Raw genomic sequence first — 24140 nt, 5'->3', positions numbered from 1 at the left:
AGACAGGAAACTCAAACTGAACATCACATCAGGATCTGAGAGTCACTCGATTCATCAGGACCTGAATATCATCGGCCTTTGAATGTGGAAGGAGAAATGTTTGTCTGTTCTGTCTGTGGGAAAAGATTTCAAACAGCAGTGTGACTGGAAAAGCAGCGAGACACACACACACCCGAGTGAGAGTGTTCCAGTGACTGACTGTGGGAAGAGTTTTAACCAGTTACACAGCCTGAAAAAACATCACCATTCACAGCGGAGAGAAACCATACACGTGTTCAGTGTGTGAATGAGGTTTCAACTGATCATCCAACCTGGAGAGACACAAGGACACCCACAGCACGGAGAAACCATGGAAATGTGGGGACTGTGGGAAGGGATTCAATCGCCCATCCCGGCTTGAAACTCATCGACGCAGTCACACTGGGGAGAGGCCATTCACCTGCTCCGTGTGTGGGAAGGGATTCATTCAGTTAACCAGCCTGCTGACACATCAGCGAGTTCACACTGGGGAGAGGCCGTTCACCTGCTCCGAGTGTGGGAAGGGATTCACTCAGTCATCTGACCTGCTGACACACCAGCGAGTGCACACTGGCGAGAGGCCATTTAAATGTTCTGACTGTGAGAAGAGCTTTAAAAGGAAAAGTGATCTACAGACACACCAACGCACTCACACTGTGGAGAGGCCGTTCACCTGCTCAGAGTGTGGGAAGGGATATATTCAGTTATCCAACCTGCTGTCACACCAGCGAGTTCACACTGGGGAGAGGCCGTTCACCTGCTCCGTGTGCGAGAAGGGATTCAGTCAGTCATCCACCCTGTTGAAACACCAGCGAGTTCACACCGGGGAGAGGCCATTCACCTGCTCAGTGTGTGGAAAGGGATTCAGTCAGTCATCCCACCTGCTGACACACCAGCGAGTTCACACTGGGGAGAGGCCGTTTAAATGTTCTGACTGTGAGAAGAGCTTTAAAAGGAAAAGTGATTTACAAACACACCAACACACTCACACTGGGGAGAGGCCATTCACCTGCTGTGAGTGTGGGAAGGGATTCAGTCAGTTATCCAACCTGCGGACACACCAGCGAATTCACATATAACTGCAGGAGTTGGATTTTGCTGTTGCTGCTGTTAATCACTTATAGAACGGAATCATGACTGGAAGCCTGTTTTCAGTGTGGTTCCTCAGTGTTCAGTACCAGGTCCCTTGCTTTTTGTGGTATATATCAATGAGTTAGACTTAAATACCGGGAGTGTGATGAAGAAGTTTGCAGATGAGACAAAAAGTGGCCGTGTGGTTGACAGTGAGGAAGAAAGCTGTAAACTGCAGGAAGATATCAATGAACTGGTCAGGTAGGCAGCCGGGTTAATTAAAGAAAGCCAGTGTGGATTTCTTAAGGGAAAATCATTTTTAACTAACTTTCTGAAGTTTTTTGAGGAGGTAACAGAGAGGGTTGATGAGGGTAATGCAGTTGCTGTGTACGTGGACTTTCAAAAGGCATTTGATACAGTGTCACACAACAGACTTGTGAACAAACTTGTAGCTCATGGAATAAAAGGGATGGTGGCAACATGGATACGAGATTGGCTGAATGATAGGAAACAAAGAGTAGCGGTTAATAGATGTTTTTCGGGCTTGAAGAAGGTTTGTCGTGGAGTTCCCCAGGGATCCTGATGTATATTAATGACCTAGACCTTGGTGTACAGGGCACAATTTCAAAGTTTGCAGTTGATGTGAAACTTGGAAGCATTGTGAACTGTGAGGAGGATACTGTAGACCTTCAAAAGGATATAGACAAGTTGGTGGAATGGGCAGACAGGTGGCAGATGAAGTTCAATGCAGTGAAATGTGAAGTGATTCAATTTGGTAGGAAGAGCATGGAGTGACATTATAAAATATAGGGTATAATTCTAAAGGGGGTGCAGGAGCAGAGTGACCTGAGTGTATATTTGCATAAGTCATCGAAGGTGGCAGGACAGGTTGCGAGAACAGTTAATAAAGCATACAGTATCCTGGGCTTTATTAATAGGGGCATAGAGTACAAGAGCAAGGAGGTTATGTTGAACATATACAAGACACTAGTTCGGCCTCAGCTGGAGTATTGCGTCCAATTCTAAGTGCTGCACTTTAGGAAAGATGTGAGGGCATTGGAGAGAGCGCAGAAAAGATTCACGAGAATGGTTCCAGGGATGAGTAATTTCAGTTATGAAGATAGATTGGAGAAGTTAAGGCTGAGAGGTGATTTGATAGAGGTATTCAAAATCATGAAAAGTCTGAACAAAGCAGGTAGGGTGAAATTGTTCCCACTTGTGAAAGGATCGAGAACGAGAGGGCACAGATTTAAAGTGTTTGCTAAGAGAAGCAAAAGTGACATGAGGAAATACTTTTTCACACAGCGAGTGATTAAGCTCTGAAATGTGCTGATGGAGAGTGTGGTGGAGGCAGGTTCAATTGAAGTATTCAAAAGGGAATTAGACAGTTCTATGAAAAGGAAGAATGTGTAGGGTTACGGGGAGAAGGTGAGGAATGACACTAGATGAACTCTTCCAGAGATCCGGTGCAGACACGATGGGCCGAATGGCCTCCTTCTGCATTGTAACAATTGTGAAAATGTCAAATGGAATTCAATCCGGAAAAGTGTGAGATAATGCATTTTGGGAGGGCAATAAAAGCAAGGGAATACACAATAAATTGTAGGATGCTGAGAAGTGTAGAGGAAAAGAGGGACATTGGAGTGTATGTCCACAAATTCCTGAAGGTGGCTGGACAGGTAGGTAAGGTGGTTAAGAAGGCATATGTGATTCTTTCTTTTATTGGCTGATACATAGGATATAAGAGCTGGGAGGTTGTACTGGAACTGTATAAAACACTGGTTGGGACACAGCTGGAGTTCTGTGTGCAGTTCTGGTCACTGCATTACAGGAAGAATGTGATTGCATCAGAGAGGGTACAGAGGAGATTTACAAGGATGTTGCCAGGATTGGAGAATTTGAGCTGTGGGGAAAGATTGGTTAGGCTGGGGTTGTTTTCTTTGGAACTGAGGAGGCTGAGGTGTATAAAATTGAGGGGCTGAGATCGAGTGGATAGGAAGGAGATATTTCCATTATCAGAGAGGTCAATAACCAGGGGACATAGATTTACAGTAAATGGCAGAAGGATTGGAAGACTGTTGAGAAATCTTTTCACCCAGAGGGTTGGTGGGTTTGGTGTCTGGAACTCACTGCCTGAAAGGGTGATCGAGGCAGCAACCCTCATCACATTTAAAAAGTACTTGGATATACAATTGAGGAGCCGTAACCCACGAGGCTACAGACCAAGAGCTGGAAAGTGGGATTAGGCTGGATAACTCTTCATGGTCAGCACAGACATGATGGGCTGAATGGCCTCATTCTGTGCCATAACTTTTCTGTGTTTCTGTTATGACAGTTGCAGTTTGTTTTTGCTGATGTGAATAATCCCTGTAACTTAGATAGAGTTTAATATTCTGGATAAATGTCAAATAAATCAGCTTTGTTTTAAACACACTGTTGTAGATTATTGTCTTTCCCACCTGAGTGTTTAGCATCACCTGGCTGGAGCTCAGAAAGGACAATCTGGGGGGAGGATCGTACGGCAGGAACAGAACTTCAGCCTGAACACAGTCCTTCAGGATCACACTGAGAGGGACAAACGGCACTTTGGTCTTCCTCGTCTGTCTTCACTGACAGCAAAGTCCCCGTGTGGGTTAATCCTGAGGCCTGTAAGAAATGTGTCCCAGCCGCGCTCTCCCATGTTTAGAGCTCCTGGGCACGGAACAGAAGGCTCCTTTACAACTGTGTTTAGAGTCAGGAAGAACAACGGTGAATGCTGGAAACGTGCTGTCAAATCAGAGATTGTTGTAAAACTGGGATCTGTTCCTGACTGAAAGTGAAACGATAGGTTTAAGTTTCCAGCCTGAAAAGGACAGGGGTAATTATTCTACAAAACTTTAATGTGTTTGTGTGACAGTCTACCATTTTAAGGCAGGTGTTAACTCATTTCAAATAAACCTTTTGTATAAAAATTGGTTAAAGTCTGCATTAAAATAGCAGATGCAGGAGTTCACAGGAGCCTGTTAACTGCTGGTACAATTATACAACAGACATTTGATCTCCAGATAAAGAAGGATCTGCAGCGTGTTTCCAGGAATTCCCTGTTTTATTGATGTTTGAGTGTTAGACACCAGGATAACTAAAAATACACAACCCAGAATATCCACAGGGGTGCGATCCTGACAGTTACTCTGGGATCACTCCCATTGTGGAACTCCACCACTGACCCTGCTGAAGGTTGTAAGGCTCAGGGAGTCTGGAGGGCTCCAGGAGTGGACTGTAAGAAATCTGGGTTTAAATATCCTGATAGAGGAAGCAGAGGAATCTTTACGAAGGAACTGTCTGGGGTTTTACCTGTCAGTGTTGGTCTACAGGTGAATGATGCCTGACTCCCCAAACTGTCTCACATTGAACCCAGTTTGGAACAAGATGATTTCAGTTTCCAGGAGAATAGGGACAAATATCACCCACAATTGAGGGAGACAAAAGCAGCCATTAGAGAAGCTGAGAGATCGTTGGAAAAGAAGATGGTTCACCATTGTGGAGAATAGTGAAAGCTTTTCCAGCTACGTCAGGAGTCAGAGACATAGTAACATAGAGTTACATAGAATTACAGTGAGTACATAGAGTCACAGCGAATCAACAGCAGTGGTTCTCAAAGATTTTTGGTTGAACCCATTTTCAAATGGATTAGTAATCACAGACCCCTCCCCACCCCCACCTAAATTATACAATAATCTCCTTGTACATTTACATTTCTGAATGTAAAGTTCATCAGTGTCCTGTTAAAGGGACTTGCAGGAAAGTTTATCAGGGCTGTTCGATATAGTGAACATTGATGTGATTGATGATGTGAAAACTTTTATCCTCCCTTCAGCTGAAAGGTAACCCGACAGGAAATATCCACTGAGTCTCATTGTAAAATTAATTAAATAATGAAAATGATACATTTGTGTTTAATTCAGCTTTCTCTCACCTCCCAGTGGGCCTGACCTGTCCTGTCACTGCTGGGTCAGGCCCTGTCCAGTTCCACCAGCCCCAATAACATGGACCATCTCGACATCCATGTGTGAGAAAGACAATCCTAGATCTGATTTGCTCCAAATTAAATTTCATGTTTAATTGAAGGGCCTCATTTCACTTCTGGGGGTGTTTTAATTTCCTGAGGTTAAAATTATCATTAAAATGACAACACACACTGTGTCCACCCATCATTCTCCCAGACTCACCATCACCTCACAGCCGGGAGCATGTGTCTATGAAGGGGAGGTTGTTGTCCTGTCGAGACCACCCTGAATACCCTTGCTCCATAACTGTCAGGAATTGAAGGCCCCGGGATTGTGAGAGGAGTCTTGGGGAAACAGTCTCAATGATCCTGTAAAATAGAGGAACACATGAGTGGGAGGAGGCCATTCAGCCCCTTCAGCCTGTTCTGCCATTTAATTACATCATGACTGATCTGTATCTCAGCTACATTTCCCCAGTTTGGTTCCATGTTCCCTTAATAGGGGAGGCGGTGGCGTAGTGGTATTATCACTGGACTAGTAACCCAGAGACCCAGGGTATTGATTTGGGGACATGGGTTTAAATCCCACCACAGCAGAAGGTGGAATTTGAATTCAATTAATAAATCTGGAATTAAAAGCTAGTCTAATGATGGCCATGAAACCATTGTCGATTATTGTAAAAACCCATCTGGTTCACTAATGTCCTTTAGGGAAGGAAATCTGCTTTCCTTACCTGGTCTGGCCTACATGTGACTTCAGACCCACAGCAATGTGGTTGATTCTTACATGCCCTCTGAAATGGACTAGCAAACCACTCAGTTGTACCTAACCACTACAAAGTCAATAAAAAGGAATGAAACCGGACGGACCACCCAGCATTGACCTAGGCACCGGAAACGACAACAGCATACCCAGCCCTGTCGACCCTGCAAAGTCCTCCTGACTAACATCTGGGGGCTTGTGCCAAAGTTGGGAGAGTTGTCCCACAGACTAGTCAAGCAACAGCCTGACATAGTTATACTCACGGAATCATACCTTGCAGACAATGTCCCAGACTCTGCCATCACCATCCCCGGGTTTGTCCTGTCCCACCGGCAGGACAGACCCACCAGAGGTGGCGGGGCAGTGGTATACAGTAGGGAGGGAGTTGCCCTGGGAGTCCTCAACATTGACACTGGACCCCATGAAGTCTCATAGCATCAGATCAAACATGGACAATGAAACCTCCTGCTGATTACCACCTACCGCCCTCCCTCAGCTGATGACTCAGTACTCCTCCATGTTGAACAGCACTTGGAGGAAGCACTGAGGGTGGCAAGAGCACAAAATGTACTCTGGGTGGGGGACTTCAATGTCCATCACCAAGAGTGGCTCGGTAGCACCACTACTGACCGAGCTGGCCGAGTCCTAAAGGACATATCTGCTAGACTGGGTCTGCGGCAGGTGGTGGGGGAACCAACAGGAGGGGAAAACATACTTGACCTCGTCCTCACCAATCTGCCTGCCGCAGATGCCTCTGTCCATGACAGTATTGGAAGGAGTGACCACTGCACAGTCCTTGTGGAGACGAAGTCCCGCCTTCACATTGAGGATACCGTCCATTGTGTTGTGTGGCACTATCACCGTGCTAAATGGGATAGATTTCAAACAGATCTAGCAATGCAAAACTGGGCATCCATGAGGCATTGTGGGCCATCAGCAGCAGCAGAATTGTACTCAACTACAATCTGTAACCTCATGGCCCGGCATATCCCCCACTCTACCATTACCATCAAGCCAGGAGAGCAACCCTGGTTCAATGAAGAGTGTAGGAGGGCATGCCAGGAGCAGCACCAGGCATACCTCAAAATGAGGTGTCAACCTGGTGAAGCTACAACACAGGGCTATCTGCGTGCCAAACTGCGTAAGCAGAATGCGATAGACAGAGCTAAGCAATCCCATAACCAATGGATCAGATCTTAGCTCTGCAGTCCTGCCACATCCAGCCGTGAATGGTGGTGGACAATTAAACAACTAACTGGAGGAGGTGGCTCCACAACTTCCCCATCCTCAATGATGGGGGAGCCCAGCACATCAGTGCGAAAGATAAGGCTGAAGCATTTGCAACAATCTTCAGCCAGAAGTGCCGAGTTGTTGATCCATCTCGGCCTCCTCCTGAAGTCCCCAGCATCACAGATGCCAGACTTCAGCCAATTTGATTCACTCCGCATGATATCAGAAACGACTGAAGGCACTGGATACTGCAAAAGCTATGGGGCCTGACAATATTCCGGCAACAGTATTGAAGACCTGTGCTCCAGAACTTGTCGTGCCCCAAGCCAAGCTGTTCCAGTACAGCTGCAACACTGGCATCTACCCTGCAATGTGGAAAATTGCCCAAGTATGTCCTGTACACAAAAAGCAGGACAAGTCCAACCCAACCATTTACCGCCCCATCAGCCTACTCTCAATCATCAGTAAAGTGATGGAAGGTGTCATCAACAGTGCCATCAAGCAACACTTGCTTAGCAATAACCTGCTCAGTGACGCTCAGTTTGGGTTCCGCCAGGGCCACTCAGCTCCTGACCTCATTACAGCCTTGGTTCAAACATGGACAAAAGAGCTGAACTCAAGAGATGAGGTGAGAGTGACTGCCCTTGACATCAAGGCAGCATTTGACCGAGTATGGCATCAAGGAGCCCTTGCAAAACTGAGGTCAATGGGAATCAGGGGGAAAGCCCTCCGCTGAGACAACAGCATGTTCACACTGGGGAGAGATCTTTTAAATGTCCAGACTGTGGGAATTGCTGCAAAGGTTCAGCTGAACTGATGATTGATTAACGTGCTCACACTGACGGTTCAGGTGCACTCACAGTGGGGCTGGGTTCAGGCAATCGTCTGATCTCAGTGTACACCAGTGCATTCACACCGGGGTGAGGCCATTCACCTGCTCAGAGTGTGGGGAGGGATTTACTCAGTCATCACCCTGCTGACACACCAGTGAGTTCACAGCATGACAGGCCCCCCCATTTTACTTTTATTTTTAGTTATTTTTTTCTTTTTTACAATTTTTTTTAAAAGTTTATTTCATTTTAGTTTGTTCAGTTTGCTTACCCACTGTTTTTGTTCATGTTTGTACTTGCTGCTGTTTAATCTTCAGTCTGTTAACACCCTATCTGTACTAATGCTTTGTCTTTCAACACACCATTAACATATTGTTTGCCTTTGCTCCATGACCTTCTGGTCAGTTATTCCGTGGCCTTGTCCAATCTGCACCTTCTCCTTTGTTATCTCTTGCCCCACCCCCACCTCACTTGCTTATAACCTGTGACATTTCTAATATTTGTCAGTTCTGAAGAAGGGTCACTGACCCGAAACGTTAACTCTGCTCCTCTTTCCACAGATGCTGCCAGACCTGCTGAGTGGTTCCAGCATTTCTTGTTTTTATTTAAGATTTCCAGCATCCGCAGTATTTTGCTTTTATTTTACTGTATAAACTTAATATGTTCTGTGTTTTGCAGCAACTGAAGTGATCTGGAATTTCCACTTATCAGTTTGCTCAGGTGTATGGCTGAATTCCATTCATTGTTCATCTCCACTTTCACTGTCTACTGATCCACACTGTAAACCAGGAGTCAGTGTGAAGCCATCGTGATGCAAGGCAAGGAGTATAACTCTGGCCATCTTTCTTCAATGTGTGGTTTGATATTGCTTAAGATTATCTGGAAAAGACTGTCCTGCATCACAAGTGCTGTGCATTGGCTACAGTACAACTATCCTGTGAGCTCTCTGCAGTCACTATAAATGGTCACTAGGTTTCTGAGGCTGATGGCACAATACTCTGAACATGTATGAATATGTATATACAGAGTGCTGCCTTTCTCCAAGCTAACACAATAGTTATGATTTTCAGCTCACCTTGCTGTTAAATGCAGCTGTCACTGGACCAATTGATGCAGTAGAACAGGAGCCAGAAGTGTTCATCACTGTTGGGATATACAGCTGTCCATTGGACCTGCTGCATTGTCACAGGGCCATTACCAAACTTTTGAGCCTGATTGGGGATGATGCAACAGAACCTCAAACTTGTTACCGTAGAGGTTGTCGTCGGCTGTCCCTTGATTCGAGGATGACATCTACTCAATGTCGTGAGTTTCTGCCACGGGTCTTCAGGTCACTGAACAGGCCGATTCTTGACCCGCAGATCCTTGGGCACATGAGGCAGGACGTCCCACCAGGCAGTGGGACCCACAGAGCAGGATTTGCTTCCTAGAGATACAACACAGGTCGCATTACTTTTCCACTGTCACTAGCAAGATCTGGTGCAATTTTTATGTTGCTTAAGATCTGAATCCTTTGAAGAGGAAAAAACACATTTTCATTAAGATGGTGATGAGATCTGCACTGCAAAAAGGATCATTTTAGTTTAGTATAACTGGTATACAATCCTCCCTACCTGGTTTTACTTTCTGCTTCGTTCAGGTGATGATGTCACAGCGCAAAATAAGAAAAATGACCCCACTTATGTTCAAGTTTCTGGATTGTCAATGTCTCTTTAATGTTTACTTTTTATTCATTTCTATACCTACTGATTTGTGCACATCACTTACCAAGGTACCAGAACGTGCCATCTGGTATGTTTATATATATTACTTTCCATTAAAGTTGACACATCTTCACAGAACACCTTTTACATGAACAAGCTATAAATAGGCAGAAGCAGGACATTGAGAACATGAAGCTCCATAAAACCAATTATCAGCTGTCAGGTAAGTCTCATGAAATTGTATTCTGAGTACAGTGTAATTTTATTCATTACAGATGCAAAATTGTATGAAATTACCATTACTCAACCAGTTTGCTTCAATAACAGTGCTATAATTACATGATTCTGAGTCAAAAAAATTCAGACTTTTTTTTGTCTTCAGCCACTAATTTTCAGACCTTTTGGTCTTTGGCCACTCTCACCCCTGCATTTGTTACTTGTTTTGTGAAATACTCTCCCTATTAGTGCTCAACTGCTGGATAACTCTGATTACATTTCTATGTGTTTATACATGTTTATAAAGTGTCTGTGTGCCCAGATTTAACTAAGTTGTGGTTTGTAACCAATAAATGATGTTTCGGTCATGACTTGTAATCTGGTATCTTGGTGATTAGTCAAGAAAGATTTAATTCACTCACTCAGCAGCTTGAGAGGAACCAGACTGAGGTTTAATGAACATAAGAAATAGGAGCTGGAGGAGGCCATTTGGCCCTTCGAGCCTGTTCTGCCATTCACCAAGATCATGACTGATCTTCTACCTCAACTCCACCTTCCCACACTATCCCCATATCCCTTAATTCCCCCAGTACCCAAAAATCTATCAATCTCTGTCTTAAATATACTCAACGACTGAGCATCCACAGCTCCCTGGGGTAGACAATTCCAAAGATTCACAACCCTTTCAGTGAAGACATTTCTCCTCATTTCAGTCCTAAATGGCCGACCCCTTATCCTGAGACTGTGACCCGGTGTTCTAGATTCCCCAGACAGGGGAAACATTTTCTCAGCATCTACCCTGACAAGTACCTTAAGAATTTATTATGTTTCAGTCAGATCACCTCTCATTCTTCTAAACTCCAGGGAATATAGACCTAGTCTACTCAATCTCTCCTCATAGGAAGTGATGGAGTAGAGTAGGTATGTTACTGAACCAGCAATCTAGGGGCCTGGAAACAGGGCATTGGTGAAACCATATCCAGAGTACTGTGTACAGTATTAGTCTCCTTATTTAAGGAAGGATGTAAATGTGTTGAAACCAGTTCAGAGAAGGTTTACTCAACTAATACCTGGAATGAGCAGGTTGTCTTCTGAATGAAAGGTTGGTCAGGCTCGGCTTGTCCCACTGGAGTTTAGAAGAGTAAGAGGTGACTTGAATGAAACATATAAGATTCTGAGGGCTCTTGACAGGATGGATGTGGAAAGGATGTTTCCTTTTGAGGGAGAATCAGGAACTAGGGGTCACTGTTTAAAAATAAGGGGTCGCCCATTTAAAACAGAGAGAGAGAAAAAACACAGTGGGAGCAGAGCTTTCAAAAGCACACCAAAAGGAACAGAGTTGGAGACCAGAGAGAGAGTGGGAGAGAGAGAAAACAGAAGTGGTGGCGGCGAGTGTGGGAACAGTGGACCTGCTCGACCAACAAAAATCCAAGTGTGACCGTCACAGGACAGCTGGTAAGTGATTGGTGGGTATTTCTTTCGTGTCTCTTTTGTTTTGGCCAAGTGATTTCAATCAGGAGATGTCATTACAGGTTAAGAGTACACTTAAACAACTCATTTTTTAAATACTGAGATCCAAATGAATTAATTAAATAGAGTAGAGATGGCTGGGCCGGTGATGTGTTACGGCTGTAGTATGTGGGAGCTGGTGGACACCGGTGTGATCCACGGTGACCACATCTGCAGCAAGTGTTGGCTGCTCGAGGACCTTCAGCTCAGAGTTGATGAGCTGGAGTCTGAGCTGCGGACACTGCGACACATCAGGCAGAAGGAGAGTTACCTGGGCACTGTGTTTCAGGAGACAGTCACACCCCTTAGATTAATTACATCAAATCTGGACCGTAGTCAGGGACAGGAGGGTGTGACTGCGAGTGAGGAAGGTATGGGGATCCAGAATTTAGCTTTGGAGGAGCCTCAGTCAGTGCCCTTATCCAATAGGTTCCGAGGTTCTTGCTCCCAGTGTGGACAAGGGCACAGACTGCAGGGAGGATGAGTGAACTGACCACAGCACCGTGGTTCAGAGTGCCATTCAGTGCGGGGAGAAAAGAGAAATGTAATAGTAAAAGGGGATAGCATAGTTAGGGGAATAAATACTGTTCTCTGCAGCAAAGATAGAGAGTCCCGAAGGCTGTGTTACCAACCTGGTGCCAAGGTTAAGGACATCTCTTCTGGGCTGCAGAAGAATTTGGAGTGGGAGGGGAAGGATCCTGTTGTCGTGGTCCATGTAGGTACCAACAACATAGGTAGGACTAGGAAAGAGGTTCTGCTGAGGGACTCTGAGCAGCTCGGGGCTAAATTAAAAAGCAGAACCGCAAAGGTAATAATCTCCGGATTACTATCTGAGCCACATGCAAATTGGCGTAGGGTAAATAAGATCAGAGAGGTAAATGTGTGGCTCAAAGATTGGTGTGGGAGAAATGGGTTCCGATTCATGGGACACTGGCACCAGTACTGGGGAAAGAGAGGGGTGTTCTATTGGGATGGGCTTCACTTGAACCATGCTGGGACCAGTGTCCTGGCGAATTGTATAACAAGGGCTGTAGATAAGGTTTTAAACTAAATAGTGAGGGGGGCGGGGGGAGAGTTCAATTGAAAGGAAATTTTAAAAGTTGAAAAGTAATGAGAGAGCAGAGGTGCAGGGTAGTGAAGGGGCATACATTAATCAGAGAGTGACAGGAAGGGACAGAGAATACAAGCATAAGAGTACATCAGAAATTAGAACCAGAGTAGGTAAAAATGGTAATAAGTCAAAGCTTAAGACTCTTTATCTGAATGCACATAGCACTTGTAACAAGATAGATGAGCTGACGGCACAGATAGAAATAAATGAATATGATTTGATAGCTATCACAGAGATGTGGTTGCAGGATGACCAGGACTGGAAACTCAATGTTCAAGGATATTCGACATTCCACAAGAATAGGCAGAAAGGAAAAGGAGGTGGGGTAGCTTTATTATTAAAGGAAGGGATCAGTGCAGTTGTGAGTAATGATATAGGTGTAATAGATCAAGATGTAGAATCACTTTGTGTGGAAATAAAGAATAGCAAGGGAAAGAAATCATGGGTGGGAGTGGTCTATCGGCCCCCAAGGAGTTGCCTCTCTGTAGGACAAAGTATTAATCAGGAAATAATGGAGACGTGTAAGAAGGGCACTACAATTATCATGGGAGATTTTAATCTGCATATAGACTGGACAAATCAAATTGGCAAGGGTAACATGGAAGACGAATTTGTAGAGTGCATCAGGGATTGTTTCTTAGAACAATATGTTGCAGAACCTACCCGGGAACAGGCTATTTTAGATTTGGTCCTGTGTAATGAGGTAGGATTAATAAGAGATCTTGTAGTTAAGGATCCTCTAGGGGGAAGTGATCATAACATGGTAGAATTTCAAATTCAGTTTGAGGGTGAGCAACTCGGGTCTCAAACCAGTGTCTTCAACTTAAACAAGGGCGATTACAGAGGTATGAAGAAAGAGTTGTCTAAAGTGGGCTGGGAAAATAGACTACAGGGGAAGTCAGTAGATGAGCAGTGGCAGACTTTTAAGCAGATACTTCATAACACTCAGCAAACATTTATTCTGGTCAGAAGGAAGGACTCAATGAGAATGATGAACCACTCGTGGATAACAAAGGAACTAAGGAGAGTATCAAATCAAAAAACAAAGGCATACAAAGCGGAGAAAGCTAGTGGTAGGCCAGAGGATTGGGAATTGTTTAGAAACCAGCAGCGGATGACTAAAAAACTGTTAAAGAGAGAGAAAATTGATGATGAGAGTAAATTGGAAAGAAATATAAAAACAAACGGTCAGAGCTTCTATGGGTATATAAAAAGGAAGAGAGTAGCTAAAGTAAGTGTGGGACCCTTAGAGGATGAGACTGGGGAATTAATAACAGGGAACAGGGAAATGGCAGATAATTTAAACCAATATTTTGCATCGGTCTGTACAGTGGAGGACACTATAAACAGCCCGACAATAATAGATGAGCAAGGTGTAAATGGGAGGGAGGAACTTGTAATAATCACGAAGGAAAAGGTGCTTGACAAGCTGATGGGTCTAAAGACAGACAAGTCGCCAGGACCTGATGGCCTGCACCCAAGGGTTTTAAAAGAAGTGGCTGCAGAGATAGTGGAGGCATTGGTCATAATATACCAAAACTCACTGGATTCCGGTAAGGTACTAGCGGATTGGAAAACCGCTAATGTGACACCCCTATTCAAGAAAGAAGGGAGACAGAAAGCAGGAAACTATAGACTAGACCAGCTAGCTTAACATCTGTCATTGGGAAAATGCTACAGTCCATTATTAAGGAAGAAATAACAGGACATTTAGAAAAGCATAATGCAATCAAACAGAGTCAACATGGTTTTATGAACTGGAAATCATGTTTGAAAACTTTGTTAGAGTTCTTTGAGAATATAACAAGCAGAATAGATAAAGGGGAACCAGTAGATTATGTGTATTTGGATTTTCAGAAGGCATTCGATAAGGTGCCACATAAAAGTTTATTGCACAAAATAAGAGCTCAGGGTATTGGGGGTAATGTGTTGGCATGGATCGAGGATTGGCCAACACACAGAAGGCAGAGAATCGGGATTAATGGGTCTTTTTCAGTTTGGGAAGCTGTAACTAGTGGGGTGCCACAAGGATTGGTCCTAGGGCCTCAACTATTTACGATCTATATTAATGACATCGAGGAAGAGACAGAGTGTAGTGTATCCAAATTTGCTGATGATACAAAAATAAGTGGGAAGGCATGTTGTGAAGAGGGCACAAAGAATCTGCAAAGGGATATCGGTAGGTTAAGTGAGTGGGCAAAAACTTGGCAGATGGAGTTCAATGTGGGACATTGTGAGTTTATCCACTTTGGTAGGAAGAATAAAAAGACTGATTATTATTTAGATGGAGAAAGACCACAAAATACTGCAGTACAGAGGGATCTGGGTGTTCTTGTACATGAAACACAAAAAGTTAGCATGCAGGCGCAGCAAGTAATTAGGAAGGCAAATGCAATTTTGGTCTTTATTACTCGTGGGTTAGAGTTTGAAAATAGGGAAGTCTTGTTACAACTGTACAGGGTGTTGGTGAGGCCACACCTGGAGTACTGTGTACAGTTTTGGTCCCGTATTTAAGGAAGGATATACTAGCATTGGAAGCAGTTCGGAAAAGGTTCACTCGGCTGATTCCTGGGATGAAGGGGCTGTCTTATCAAGAACGGCTAAACAAGTTAGACCGCTATTCATTGGAGTTTAGAAGAATTAGAGGTGATCTTATTGAAACATATAAGATTCTAAGGGGGCTTGACAGGGTAGATGTTGAGAATATGTTTCCACTAGTGGGGGAATCTCGAACTGGGGGACATAGTTACAGAATAAGGGGGCACACATTTAAAACTGAGATGCAAAGGAATTTCTTCTCTTAGAGAGTGGTGAATCTCTGGAATTCTCTACCTCAGAGAGTTGTGGAGGCCAGGTCACTTAATGTATTTAAGGAGGAGGTAGATAAATTTTTGAAATCTCGGGGAGTTGATGGGTATGTGGAGCTGGCTCGAAAGAGGAGTTGAGGCCTGGGACACATCAGCCATGATCTTATTGAATGGCGGGGCAGGCTTGAGGGGCTGAATGGCCTACTCTTGCTCCTATTTCTTATGTTCTTATGTGAGTCTTTGGAACTCTCTTCCTCAAAAGGCTCTGGAAGCAGAGTCTTTGACCATTTTTAAGGCAGAGCTAGATAGATTCTTGGTAAGCAATGGGACGAAAGGTTATCAGGGTGCAGGTGGGAATGTGGAGTTGAGGTTACAATCAGATCAGCCATGATCTTATTGAATGGCGGAGGAGGCTCGAGGGGCCGAGTGGCCTACTCCTGCTCCTAATTCATAGATTTGTATGACAAATGATGCAGAGACACGAATTCACATCCCACCGCGGTCATTTAGGGAATTAAATTCGATTAATTAAATTTTAAAAAGCTAGTATCAGTAATGGTGACCATGAAACTACCGGATTGTCCGAAAAACCCACTTGGTTCACTAATTTCCTTTAGGAAAGGAAATCTGCTGTCTTTACCCGATCTGGCCTATATGTGACTCCAGACCCACAGAAACGTGGTTGAATGAACTGCCCTATGAAACAGCCTAGCAAGCTATTCAGTTATATTCAAGGTGGCATCTCACCACCAACTACTCAAGAGCAATTAGGAATGGGCAATAAATACTGGCCTTTCCAGCAATGCCCACATTCTGTGAATAAATAGAACAATTTCCTCATCCCAGGACCCAGACTAGTGAACCTTCATTGAATTCCCTCAAGGGCAAGTATGTCCCTCCTTTGGTAAGGAGACCAAAACTGCACACAGTACTCCAGGTGGGGCCTCACCAATGTCCTGTATAATTGTAGTAAGACATCTTTACGCTAATCCCCCAATCCCTTTGCAGCAAAAGCTAACATACCATTTGCCTTCCTAATTGCTTGCTGTACCTGCATGTTAACTTTCTGTGATTCACATACAGGGACACCAGGTCCCTCTGAATGCAAACATTTCTCAGTCTCTCACCATTCATAAAAAAATGATTTTTTATTTTCCCTATCAAAGTGGATGACTTTCTATTCACCACATTGTATTCTATCTGCCATGTTCTCGCCCACTCAGCCAACCTGTCTATCGCCCTCTGCAGCCTGTTTGTATCCTCCTCACTGCTTACTTTCCCACCTAACTCTGTATCATCAGTAAACCTGGATACATTACACTCAGTCCCCTGTTACAGACAGGTAGGAAATGGGGTGACTGGCTTCCACTTTTCACCTCCCAACTGACCACAGATAGTGTTTTTGTTAAACTAGTGTTTCAGCCCCTGAGTGTTTAAAGGGTCAAATAAACAGACCAGCGACAGGTTTTCTCAAAGGTTTAAAGAAAGAAAGATAACTATTTTTTCCTCAATAACTGAATTGTTTGCAATCTTCACCCACTCACCCATTCACACATATAAGGATAGGTCGATAGAAAGGAAAAGGTAAGATGCGGTTCAAGTCCCAAGTGATGTAAGTGTTTTGTGGTTTGCAAAAACCTGTTGACTTGTTTGGGAGAAAGGTCTTTTCAAAGGTGCAGGCCTGGATGTTTGTAATCTTGAACTCGCTGAAGTATTGCAGACTTCTGGTTTGCTTCCGATGTTGTGGAATTCAAAGTCACCTTGCAATTTCTCTCTGCCTCAGTTGTTCAAAGATGGTTTGAAACTGTTTTTGCAGACAGGGCACCTTTGCTCAGCTGGTTGGCCTCACAGCTTCTCTGGATGGAAGTATGGCCTTCAGTCTCTCTCTATTTCTCTCTCTCTCACTGTAAGAAAAAAGTCTCACCAGCTTGGTTTCAGTCATGTGACCAAAGAATACTCTACCCTGCAGGGTTTATACAATGTCTTTGAATGTGCACCATTGTTAAAAATGGGGTTTGAAGGTGGCTCATCATGATACCGTGGTGTTGGGTCACACCTATTATTTTGGCTTTTGAATCCCTCTCTGCCAGGGTTTTTGATAACACAGTTGTTGAAGATAGATTGGAGAAGTTAGGACTGTTTTCCTTGGAGAAGAGAAGGCTGAGAGATGATTTGAGAGAGGTATTCAAAATCATGAGGAGTCTGAACAGAGTAGATAGAGAGAAACTGTTCCCACTCGCGAATGGATCGAGAACGAGAGGGCACAGATTTGAAGAATTTGTTAAGAGAAGCAAAAGCAAAAGTAGCATGAGGAAAAACTATTTTCATGCAGAGAGTGGTTAAGGTCTTGAATGCATTGTCTGAGAGTGTGGTGGAGGCAGGTTCAACTGAAGCATTCAAAAGGGAATTTGACTGTGATATGAAAATGAAGAATGTGCAGGGTCACTGTGGGAGGGGGAGGGAATGAAACAGAATGAATTGCTCTGTCAGAGAGCTGGTGCATTCATCATGGACTGAATGGCCTCATTGTGCACTGTAACAATTCTGTGAACCCGCCTCCCTCTCACCTGCTGGAACCGCACTCTTTGCCTCAGTATGAGTAAGAAGTTTGCAAACGATACAAAAATTGGCCGTGTGGTTGACAACGAAGAAGAAAGCTGTAGACTGGAGGAAGAGATCAATGCACTCGTCAGGAGGGCAGAACAGTGGCAAATGGAATTCAATCCAGAGAAGTGTGAGGTAATACATATGGCAAAAGTGAAGAAGGCAAGGGAATACACAATAAATGGGAGGATACTGAGAAGAGTAGAGAAACAGAGACAGCTTGGAATGCATGTCCATAGATCCCTGAAGGTGGCTGAGCAGGTCGATAAGGCTGTTAAGAAGGCATACAGGACACTTGCCTTTATTAACCGAGGCACAGAATATAAGAGCAGGGAGGTTATGCTGGAAATGTATAAAACACTGGTTCGGACACAGCTGGATACTGCACGCAGTTCTGGTCACCGCACTATAGGAATGGAGAAGCCCCGCAGCTGCCGCCCTGCTTGGGAGCATCTTATTGGGGGTGTTGAGGCCTGCACCGTGTGTTTCTGAAGCCTCCCTGCCGGCTCCATTCCTCTCCTGCACTCAGCGGTCACTCACCTGCTGTGGATCTGATACAATTGCCTCTGTCCAGCTCCAGTATCCAAATTGCACAGGCTCCAGTCACTGTCCCCTCTGGACACACAAGTGACTCCAATGCTTTTCTGTCCTGGGCGCGAGGAACAGTTGGGAACAGGGACTGAGGCCTCGCCCTCTTGGTCTTCCTGTGCCAAGATTGCCGCAAATTGTACCTTCCCCTCCTTTACCGGAATGGTGGCCGTTAACCTGGGCCTGTTACCAAGAGAAAGTTCCACAGTTGCAAATGTGATACCAGGAGGTTCTTAAACAGGATTCCCTCTCCACCGGGTGTTTCTGAAGCTTCCCCGCCCACCCACTCCCCATTTCTCCTCCATTTGCAGACACTCCCTGCCCAGTCCCCATTTCCCTCCATTGAAAGGTGCTCCTTGACCAATCCCCATTTCCCCTCATTTAAAGATGCTCCCTTAACAGTCTCCACTTCTCATTCAATTGCAGTATCTCCCTGATCAGTCACCATTTCTCCTCCATTTCAGACGCTTCCTACCAAGTCTTCATTTCTCCTCCATTTACAGATACTCCCTGAGCAGTCCCCGTTTCACACGTTCCCTGCCCAGTCTCCATTTCCCCTCCATTTAGAGATGCCCCCTGAGCAGTCCCCATTTCTGCTCATTTAGAGACACTCCCTGCCCAGTCTCCATTTCTCCTCCATTTACACATGCTCCCTGACCAGTCCCCATTTAGAGACACTCCCTGCCCAGTCACCATTTCACCTCCATTTAGAGACGCTCCCTGACCAATCTCCATTTCTCAACCATTTAGAGACACTCCCTGACCAGTCCCCATTTCTCCTCCATTCAAAGACACTCCCTGCCCAGTCTCCATTTCACCTCCATTTAGAGACACTCCCTGACCAGTCCCCATTTCTCCTCCATTTAGAGACGCTCCCTGACCAGTTCCCATTTCTCCACCATTTAGAGACACTCCCTGACCAGTCTCCATTTCACCTCCATTTCGAGACGCTCCCTGACCAGTCTCCATTTCACCTCCATTTAGAGACGCTCCCTGACCAATCTCCATTTCTCCACCATTTAGAGACACTCCCTGACCAGTCCCCATTGCTCCTCCATTTAGAGACGCTCCCTGACCAGCCTCCATTTCTCCTCTATTTAGAGACGCTCCCTGACCAGTCCCTATTTCTCCTCCATTTAGAGACGCTCCCTGCCTCTCCTGGATTTTTGGGACAGTCTCTGTTCTCGGCTCTTTGTTGAGATTGGGGCCGGAGGGAAGCGGTGGAAGCCGCGGCTGGGGGTTGATCTTGTTGTTTGTTGTGATCTTGCTGTTTAAATTGTCTCCTGACTCCACACTCGGTGTGTCTGCAGCCTGCGAGCCCCGGGCTTTATTAACCCGCCTCCCTCTCACCTGCTGCAACCGCGCTCTCTGTCTCAGACCGTGCCATCGCGCATGCTCAGCTCACACCTCCTGGCTACCCGACTCATTGGCGGCGGCTGCGGACCAATAGGAAGAGGGGGCGGGGCTGGAGGTCCGTGCGAGTTGACGATCCTCCAACCAACCGGATCAAGTGAGGGGCGTGGCGTGCGTCAAGGTGCGGCCCCACCTCCTCCCCGTCCCCCAGTCGCGCCCCCTCTTGCGATAATGAGCCGTCAAGTTAGAGGTGTTTGGAATATGCGCAGTGAGAGTCGGATTTGCAGTCGGTAAGAGTTGGGGGCGGGGAGGCTTCAGAAACACCCGGTGTCGGCCTCAACACCCCCAGTAAGAAGCTCCCGGTCCCGCGTTTGCACCGAGCGGGGCGGCAGCTGCGGGAAACTGAGCTCAGTTATAAAGGGGCCTGGGGGAGGGGAGGGAGGGAGGAACCATTTGGGACACAGCACAGGGCAGGAGGTCCCCACTCCCTGGTTCCACAAAGACTCCCCTTGGACTGGGCCACACCTGGGCAGGGCTGGCTCAAGGTGCAGGAAGCTGCTAGGCTGAGCTGTGGATTGGGAGGAGTGGGGAGTGGGGAGTGTGGGGGGGGAGGTTTGACTGACAGGCCTGGGGAGGGGGATATCAGGGCAGGTACACACACTGCTCCCCCTTTTCCTCCTGGGATGTTTTACTGGAGTCGTGTTGCTGAGTGTTTCTAAACTCTGTCTCCCTATCCCGGTAATGTAGGTGGATTGTAGGTTGCTGTGAGTGTTGGACTATATTGCCTCTCTTCATTCTTCCTCCTTCTCCCACTCTGAGTTCCAGGCTGCAGGCTCCGGCAGATCGATGCCCCTGAAACATTAACTCTGTTTCCCTCTCCACAGATGTTGCCTGACCTGCTGAGTATTTTCAGCATTTTCTCCTTTTATTTCAGATTTCCAGCATCTGCAGCATTTTGCTTTTATTTTATCGCGGGCATTGTTCACCGAGCTGAGTTCAGAAACACAGACGGGCCAATTAAGAGCCGGTTTGTCTCTGGGTGGGTGTCAGATGTGGACATTGGTCCCTGACCTGTGTAGGTCTTCTTTTGTTGCATCAGTTCGAGTTAGAGTGAAGATGGAGCAGAAGCTGCTGGGTTTAACCCCGAGTACTTCTGAGCCCAGTCAGAGAAATCATAGGACGTTTATGGCACAGAAAGAAGCCACTTGGCCCATCGTGTCTGTGCTGGCCGAAAAATGATCCACCCATTCTAATCCCACCTTCCAGCATTTGGTCCACAGCCCTGCAGATTAAGGCACTTTAGGTGCATATCCAGACTCCTTTTGAATGAGTTCAGGGTCTCTGCCTTAACTACCCTTTCAGGCAGTGAGTTCCAGACCATCACCACCCTCTGGGTGAAAACGTTTTTCCTCATCTCCCCTCTAATGTTTCTATCAATTGCTTTAAATCTATGCCCCCTCATCACTGACCTCTGTGATAAGGTGAAGAGACCCTTCCCTCCACTCTATCCAGGCCCCTCGGGTCCAACAGTTTCCAATGTGAGATTGTGAAGGGAGGTAGATTGAAGGGGAATGTGCAGCAGGTGCATGCACAGCCATCCTGGGCCAGGAAGCAGGAGGGGAGAATGTTCTGAATTTCTATCCTGACTGACAGTGGTGGCTTTTGTAAACTCCTTTTACAGGATATATGAATGGGAGGATTTGCAGATGGGAATGTCAAGCCAAAAATCACGTCAAGATCTGTGAGAGTCACTCGATACATCAGGATGTGGACATCATTGGCTTTTGAATGTGGGAGGAGTGTTTGTCTATTTTGACAGTGCAAAAAGAGTTAAAATATCAGTGTGACTGGAATCACACTGAGACACACACACCCGAGTGAGAGTGTTCCAGTGTACTGACCTTGGAAAGAGTTTTAACCGGTTCCACAGCCTGAAAAAATATCGCACCATTCACAGCGGGGAGAAACCGTACACGTGTTCTGTGTGTGGACGAGGCTTGAACTGATCATCCAACCTGGAGACACACAAGAACACCCTCACCATGGAGAAACCGTGGAAATGCGGGGACTGCAGGAAGGGATTCAGTTACCCGTCCCTGCTGGAAATTCATCGACGCACTCACACTGGGGAGAGACCATTCACCTGCTGTGAGTGTGGGAAGGGATTCACCTGTTCATTCACCCTGCTGAAACACCTGCGTGTTCACACTGGGGAGAAGCTGCACACCTGCTCTGAGCGTGGGAAGGGTTTCACTCAGTTATCTAATCTTCAGATACACCAGCGAGCTCACTCTGGGGGAGAGGCCGTTCACCTGCTCAGAGTGTGGGAAGGCATTCACTACTTCATCCAGCCTGCTGACACACCAACGAGTTCACACTGGGGAGAGGCCGTTCACGTGCTCTGAGTGTGGTAAAGGATTCACTCGCTCATCTAATCTGTTGACACACCAGCGAGTTCACACTAGGGAGAGGCCGTTCACCTGCTCAGAATGTGGGATGGGATTCATACAGTCATCCCACCTGCTGACACACCAGCGAGTTCACACTGGGAAGAGGCCGTTCACCTGCTCTGAGTGTGGGAAGGGATTCACTCAGTCATCCCATCTTCTAACACACCAGCGGGTTCACACTGGGGAGAGGCCGTTCACCTGCTCTGAGTGTGGCAAAGGATTCACTCAGTTATCTCACCTGCTGGAACACCAGCGAGTTCACACTAGGGAGAGGCTGTTTACCTGCTCCGAGTGTGGGAAGGGATTCACTCAGTCATCCAGCCTGCTGACACACCAGCGCGTTCACACTGGGGAGAGGCCGTTTACCTGTTTAGACTGTGGGAAGGAATTCACTCAGTCATCCAGCCTGCTGAGACACCAGCGAGTTCATACTGGGGAGAGGCCGTTCACCTGCTCCATGTGTGGGAAGGGATTCGCTCAGACATCGACCCTGCTGAAACACCAGCGAGTTCACAAATGACTGCAGGGGTTGGATGCTGCTGTTAATCACATCCAGGACTGAATCGTGACTGGAAGCCTGTTTCCAGTGGGGTTCCACAGTGGTATATTTCAGTGATTTAGACTTGAATGTAGGGGGCATGATTAAGAAGTTTACAGATGAGATAAAAAGTGACTGTGTGATTGACAGTGAGGAAGAAAGCTGTCGACTGCAGGAAGATATCAATGGACTAGTCAGGTGGGCAGATTATGGCAAATGGAATTCAATCCTGAGAAGTGAGAGGTAATGTATTTGGGGAGGACAAAAAAAGCCAGAGAATACACAATAAATGATAGGATACTGAGAAGTGCAGAGGAACAGAGGGATCTTGGAATGCATGTCCACAAATTCCTGAAGGTGGCTGGACAGGTAGATAAGGTGGTTAAGAAGGCATACGTGATGCTTTCTTTTATTGGGTGAGGCATAGGATATAAGAGCTGGGATGTTATAGTGGAACTGTATAAAACACTGGTTAGGACACAGCTGGAGTACTCTGTGCAGTTCTGGTCATCACATTACAGGAAGGATGTGATTGTATTAGAGAGGGTACAGAGGAGATTTACAAGGATGTTGCCAGGATTGGAGAATTTTAGCTGTGAGGAAAGATTGGTTAGGCTAGGGTTGTTTTCTTTGAAACAGAGGAGGCTGAGGTGTATAAAATTGAGGGGCTGAGATAGAGTGGGTCAGAAGGAGATATTTCCATTATCAGAGAGGTCAATAACCAGGGGACATAGATTTACAGTAATTGGCAGAAGGATTGGAAGACAGTGAGAAATCTTTTCACCCAGAGGGTTGGGGGTTTGGTGTCTGGAACTCACTGTCTGAAAGGGTGATCGAGGCAGCAACCCTCATCACATTTAAAAAGTACTTGGATATGCAATTGAGGAGCCGTAACCTACGAGGCCGCAGACCAAGAGCTGCAAAGTGGGATTAGACTGGATAACTCTTAATGGTCAGCACAGACATGATGGGCTGAATGGCCTCCTTCTGTGTTATAACTTTTCTATGTTTCTGTTGAACATTTGGGGTTTGTTTTTGCTGATGAGACTAATCCCTATAACGTGGCTGGAGTTTAATATTCTGGATAAACGTGAAACAAATCAACATTGTTTTCAACACACTGTTGTAGATTTTTGTCTTTCCCACCTGAGTGTTTAGCATCACCTGGCTGGAGTTCAGAAATGACAATCTGGGGGGAGGATTTTACGGCAGGAACAGAACTTCAGCCTGAACACAGTCCTTCAGGATCACACTGAGAGGGACAAACGGCACTTTGGTCTTTCTCGTCTGTCTTCACTGACAGACAAGTCCCCGTGTGGGTTAATCCTGAGGCCTGAAAGAAATGTGTCCCAGCCACTCTCTTC

General features: G+C 45.9%; 1 long non-coding RNA gene and 1 pseudogene across 1 annotated transcript; one reads left to right on the top strand and one right to left on the bottom strand.

Annotated features, from left to right (window-relative positions):
- Nucleotides 1-24140, top strand: part of LOC137349297 (zinc finger protein 585A-like) — a 182192-nt pseudogene that overhangs the window by 33290 nt on the left and 124762 nt on the right.
- On the bottom strand, nucleotides 3602-9315 carry LOC137349326 (uncharacterized). The gene is made up of 3 exons (XR_010969341.1): nucleotides 9148-9315; nucleotides 5298-5443; nucleotides 3602-3898 (listed from the first exon to the last, which is right to left on the bottom strand). It is a non-coding gene; the product is annotated as an uncharacterized lncRNA (long non-coding RNA).

This window comes from Heterodontus francisci, chromosome 34, assembly GCF_036365525.1.
Source record: "Heterodontus francisci isolate sHetFra1 chromosome 34, sHetFra1.hap1, whole genome shotgun sequence".
NCBI classification, from domain to species: Eukaryota; Metazoa; Chordata; class Chondrichthyes; order Heterodontiformes; family Heterodontidae; genus Heterodontus; species Heterodontus francisci.
The sequence above is the reverse complement of the archived record's forward strand: the minus strand, read 5'-3'. Positions and strand labels throughout refer to the sequence as shown.